The sequence below is a fragment of the Otolemur garnettii genome, unplaced genomic scaffold, assembly GCF_000181295.1.
Source record: "Otolemur garnettii isolate 467f Iridium unplaced genomic scaffold, OtoGar3 scaffold00017, whole genome shotgun sequence".
Lineage (NCBI taxonomy): Eukaryota > Metazoa > Chordata > Mammalia > Primates > Galagidae > Otolemur > Otolemur garnettii.
This window is the reverse complement of record NW_003852412.1, coordinates 9,545,358-9,551,692: the sequence shown is the minus strand read 5'-3', so window position 1 is coordinate 9,551,692 and position 6,335 is coordinate 9,545,358. Positions and strand designations below refer to the sequence as shown.

At 37.3% G+C, this 6,335-nt stretch overlaps 1 protein-coding gene across 1 annotated transcript in view; it reads left to right on the top strand.

The window, feature by feature from the left end:
• Positions 1-6,335, top strand: part of ANKRD31 (ankyrin repeat domain 31) — a 178,688-nt gene that overhangs the window by 144,058 nt on the left and 28,295 nt on the right. The window lies entirely within an intron of this gene.

Genomic DNA, 6,335 nt, shown 5'->3' with positions numbered 1-6,335 from the left:
ACAGAGCCTCAAGCTGTTCCCCTGGGTAGAGTGCCGTGGCATCATAGCTCACAGCAACCTCCAACTCCTGGGCTCAAGCGAGTCTCCTGCCTCCGCCTCCCAAGTAGCTGGGACCACAGGCACCCACGACAACACCTGGATATTTCTTGGTTGCAGCCATCATTGTTGTTTGGCGGGCCCGGGCTGGATTCGAACCCGCCACCTCAGGTGTATGTGGCTGGCGCCCTAGCCACTTGAGCCACAGGCACTGAGCCACAGCAGGAAGGATTTAAGAACAACACAAAAATAATAAATTGAAGTTGTCTTTAATTTCAGAATTTTAGGAACTACCATTGTACTATTAAAGCATCCTCTAAAAAGAATAAGTACAGATTTGCCATGTAAATATTAAATTGCACATGAACTTTATGGCCACTGTGTATAAATTCATCTTCCATATAAGCTTAATTTAGAATAAAAGAGTTACTTGGAGTTTGGGTAAATATGACTCAATTAGTATCACATAGCCATAAAAGTAGAGGAGGAAAGCAAAGTTTCGATATAAACCAATTTTTTGCTAAGTATTACCTCCCTCAAATTAACCAAAGCAGATTAAATTTTAAGTTGGTTACATAATTCAGATTTTGATGTTTACTTTGACGTTGGAATTAGCTTTACTAAAATTTTAATTTTATACATTTCAGCTATTTTTTCTTCCTTTAATAGCCTTATTGAAATACAGGTGATATACAGTATACTGCACATATTTAAAGTGTACAGGTTGGGTGGCGTGTGTGGCTCAGTGAGGAGAGTGCCAGCCCCATATCCTGAAGGTGGCAGGTTTGAAGCTGGCCCAGCCAAACTGCAACAAAAAATAGCTGGACATTGTGGTGGGCGCCTGAGGCTGAGGCAAGAGAATCGCCTAAGCCCAGGAGTTGGAGGTTACTGTGAGCTGTGATGTCACAGCAGTCTACTGAAGGAAATAAAGTTAGACTCTGCCTCTAAAAATCAAAGTGTACAGGTTGACAAGTTTGACAACTGTGACACCATGACCACAAACAAGATAATGAATGTGTCTGTGATCCCCAAAAGTTTGTACTTTTTAGTATCCCTCCCTTCCCCAGCCAATCCCCCGACTATTACTGGTCTTCTTTCTGCTCCTATATATTAGTTTGTGTTCTAAGAATTCTGTATAAGGGGAATTATATGTATTTATTGTTGTCTGGCTTCTTTGAGCATAATTTCATCCTTTTTGTAACATGTGTCAGCACTTCATTCCTCTCTTGCTTCTGAGTAATAGTCCATCGTATGTATATACCATCCTTTGTTTATCAGTTCACCTCTTATAGACATTTAACTTGTTTCTAGTTGTTGGCTATTACATATAAAGCTACTATGAATATTGGTGTACAAGTTTGAGTATGACATAGACATTCATTTGGTGGACCTAAGAGTAGAGTGGCAGAATCATATGGTAGGTGTATATTTAACTTTTTGAGAAATTCCAAAAATTGTTTGTAACATTTTACATTTTCATCAGTTCTGTATGAGAATTCTAGTTCCTCCATATCCATGTCAACACTTAATATGATCAGCCTTTTAATTTTAGCCATGCTAACATGTAGTATAGATGTATATATATGTAACATGTACACACAGGTTGTGTTTTATCCTTATAGTTTTAATTTGCATATCCATAATAATTAATGGTAATGAGCACTTTTTCATTTGCTATTTGTCATCCATACTCTTTGGTGAAGTGTCTTTTCAAATCTTGCCCTTTTTTTATTAGTAATTGACATTCTTACTGAGATTTGAGAGTGTTTTTAATGTCATTTAGCTAAAATATTTATCAAACATATTTTTGTAAATATTTTTGCTGGACTGTGGCTTATCTTTTCATTCTGTTAGCATCATTTTATAAAAATCAGAAGCTTTTGGCTCAGCACCCATAGTACAGTGGTTATGACACCAGCCACATACACCAAGGCTGGCAGGTTCAAACCTAGCCCGGGCCAGCTAAACAAGAATGACAACTGCAATGAAAAATAGCCAGGCATTGTGGCAGGAACCTGTAGTCCCAGCTACTTGGGAGGCTAAGGCAAGAGAATCACTTACACCCAAGAGTTTTAGATTGCTGTGAGCTGTGACACCATGGCACTCTACTGAGGGAGACCTAGTGAGACTCTATCTCAAAAAATAAAATAATATAAATCAGAAGCTTTTAATTCTGATGAAATTCAATCAGATTTCAATCAATCTTTGCCTAGAGTAACAATGATTTTCTCCTGTTTTCTTCTACAACTTTTATCATTTTAGGTTTATATTTAGGACTATCATTTATTAGAATTTATTTTTACATAAGGTTCAAAGTAGGATCCCCATTCATATTTTTGAACTTGGTATCCAATTGTTCCCATGTGTTGAAAAAAAAGTATCTTCTCTCAAATTGCCTTTACGTCTTTGTCAAAAAAATCAGTTGTCCATATTATTATATGTCTATTCCTAGACTACCTATTCTATTTCATTGATCTGTTGTCTGTCTTTCCATCAATACTAAACTGTCTCAGTTGCATAATAAGTCAACTAGGTTATCTTCAGGTTGTATTAATCCTTCAATTTTGTTTTTTTTTATTTGTGAGACAGTCTCACTAGGCTCCCCTCAGTAGAGTGCTCTGGTGTCACAGCTCACAGCAACCTCAAACTCTTGGGCTTAAGCGATTCTCTTGGCTCAGCCTCCTGAGTAGCTGGGACTACAGGCACCCGCCACAGTGCCCAACTATTTTTTGGTTGCTGTTGTCATTGTTTAGCAGGCCCAGGCCGGGCTCAAACCTGCCAGCCTCAGTGTATGTGGCTGGCACCCTATTCACTGAGGTACAGACACCGAGCCAATTCTTTTTCAAGTGTTTGTCTATTCTAGGTTCTTTGCGATACCATATCAATTTTAGAATGAATCTGTCAATTTCTATTCAGAAAAGGCTGCTATTATTTTTATTGATGTTTCATTGAATCTATAGATTAATTTGGGGGAAATGACATCTTAGCAATTTTGAGTTTTCCAACTTAGGAAAATAGTATTTCTCCATTTATTTAGGTCTATCTTGAGTTTTCTCAGCAGTGTAGGAATCAGTATATAGATATTTCACATCTTTTGTCAGATTTATCCTGAAGGATGTCATATTTTTGATATTATTGTAAATGATACTGTTTTCTAAATTTCTTTTTTTCTTGTTGTTGGGGAATCATTGAGGGTATTACTTTCACTTGCCTGATTGTACTGACTAGAACTCCCAGCACTATGTTGAATAGTAGGTGCAATAGAGGACAACCTTGTCTTGTTCCAATTCTGAGTGGAAAAACTTTCAGTTTTACTCTAGTCAGTGTAATATTAGATGTGGGCTTGTCATAGGTGGCCTTGATCAGTTTAAGAAATGTGCCACCTATGCCTATATTCTTCAGAGTTCGAATTAGAAAGGAATGTTGAATTTTATCAAATGCTATTTCTGCATCTATTGAGAGGATCATATGATCTTTGTTTTTGCTTCTGTTGATATGGTGAATTACATGTATGGACTTACATATGTTAAACCAGCCTTGCATCCCTGGGATGAAACCTACTTGATCATGGTGTATGACTTTTTTAATAAGCTGTATTTATTGGCTAGGATTTTGTTGATAATTTTTGCATCTATATTCTGTAAGAATATAGGCATAGGTGGCCCGACTGTAGTTCTCCTTTTTAGTTGGCTTGTTTCCTGGTTTTGATATCAGACAATGTTTGCTTCATAGAACATGTTGAGGAAGATTCCTTCTTTCTCAATTTTTTGAAATAGTTTCTGTAGTGTGAGTATAAGCTCTTCTTTTGAAGGTTTGATAGAATTCTGCTGTGAAGCCTTCTGGACCAGGGCATTTTTTTGTTGGGAGATTTTTTTTATTGTTTCTTTGATCTCAGTGCTTGAAATTGGTCTGTTCAGGAGATCTGTTTCTTCTTGATTAAGTCTAGGAAGAGGGCATGACTCCAAGTATTGATCTATTTCCTCCACATTTACAAATTTGGGGGCATGGAGTTTCTTATAGTATTCAGAGATGATCTCGTGTATCTCTGTGGCATCTGTTGTTATTTCCCCTTTATTATTTCTGATTGAGGTTATTAGAGATTTTACTTTTCTTTTCTGGTTAATCTGACCAATAATTTGTCTATTTTATTTACTTTTTGTTTCATTAATTTTCATTAATTTTCTGAATGATGTTTTTGTTTTCAATCTCATTAATCTCTGATTTAATTTAGGTTATTTCTTTTCTTCTTCTAGGTTTAGGGTTAGATTGTTCTCCTTTTTCCAATTCCATAAGATGGTTTGTAAGTATGCTGATGTACTCACTTTCTGTTTTTTGAATGTAGACATCTAGTTCAATAATTTTCCTCTCAGGACTGCTTTTGCTGTATCCCACAGGTTTTGGTAACTTCTGTCTTCACTGTTGTTATGTTTGAGGAATTTAACAATTTCTTCTTTTATCTCTTCCTGAACCCAACTATCATTCAGTATAAGGTAGTTTAATTTCCAAGTCTTTGTGTGGGGATGAACATTTTTGTTGGAGTTGAGCTTCACCTTTATAGCCATGTGGTCTAAGAGAATTGATAAGTGTAGTGAAGTTCTGTTCATCTTATTTTCTGAGAGTCCATTGGGTAGTTTTATCTTTTGTGCCATTGTGAAAGCTAAATTTTGACCTATAGCTTCTGGATGTTTATTTTGTTGGTAGTCCATTGTGGTGGTCAGTCTGTAGAATAGGTCTAAGTATTTCCTGGAAAGCTGGTCTTATGATGAAATTCCTCAGTGCTTGTATATCTGCAAAAGATTGGATTTCTCCATCAGTTCTGAAGCTTAGTTTAGCAGGATACAGGACTCTGGGCTAAAAATTCTTTTAAGAATGTTGAAGATGGATGACTGTGCCCTTCCGTCTTGGAAGGTTTCAGTTGAAAAATCTGCTGTCATCCTAAATGGCTCTGCCCCTGTAGATTAATTGGCACTTATTCCTAGCTGCTTGCAGAATTTTCTCCTTAATCTTGACTTTGGATAGGTGCATTACACTGTGTCTTGGAATGACTCTGTTTGAGCTGAGATGACCCAGGGTTCGATATCCATCTAAAAGAAGTGTGTCAGGGTCTTTGGTAAATCTTGGGAAGTTTCATTTATGGTAGTCTCCAAGAGGGCTTCCATACCTTTGGGACAATCTCCTTCCCCTTTAGGGATTCTTGTTATCCGTATGTTTGAACACTTCATGGAGTCTTGTAGTTCTCTAAGCGCCTGCTCTGCTTTCTTTCTCTTCTTTTCTGACTCTGTAACTACCTGTGTTAACCCAAATACTTTATTTTCTAACTCTCATGTTCTTTCTTCTCCATGATCTAACCTATTTTTGATACTTTCTACTGCATCTTTATATTCCCTGATTGTCTCTTTCATTTTCTTAAGCTCATCCATGTCCTTTCTATATTCTGCATATTTTTTATCCAACTTTTGGTGCTGTCTTTCTATTTTCTCATCCATTCCCTTTATTGTCTTAATCATCCATATTTTAAATTCCCATTCTGTTGTATCTATTAATTCTTTATAGAATGAGTTTTCTGTAAAAGCTGTCTGTTGGTCCCTTGGAGGACTTGCTCTATTTTCTCATAGTGTCTGAATTTTTCTTTTGGTTCTTCCTCATGTGTGCTTTCTTCTTCACTTCTTTGTGCACCTTTTTCCTTCTCAGTTCCGTCTTTGGTTCACATTACCTTGTCTCAGAGTTTATGTGATGAAGAAACTTCTTGGTGTAAGGCCAAAATGAGGAGAAAGGTAAGGAACATGGCAGGGAGAAATAGGGGAAAAAGAAAGAGAAAAAAGAAGGAAAGAGTAAAATAAAGGAAAAAGAAGAAAAGAAAAAAGAGAGAAGGGAGAGTAACAGAAGAAAAAAGAAAAAAAAAACTTGGGGAACAGGAGAGAAGGAGGTCAGCAAGAGAGGCTGAGAGCAGCAGAAGAAATGGTATTGATCAGCATAGTGCTAAAGCCACTCTTGTAACTCAAGAGTTTTGAGGAGGCTGGACTGGGAGGGTTCCTCAAAATTAGGCGGTCCTTACCAGCCTGAGCAGAACCAGATTCTTCCTCTGCCAAAACTAGGATGGGAAGGAAAAGAGCAAAAACAAACAACACTAAGGAAAAAGTAAGTCAGAATGGAAATGAAATAGAAAAATTCTGCAGTGTGGTCTTGCCAATACTATCTTCCTAGGGCCAGAGGTAGAAAGGTCTCTTAGCCCCCTTGAGCCAGACCACGGCTGTGGCCTACCTGCTAGACCACAGCTATGTCCCCGTAGCTCTCAGCAA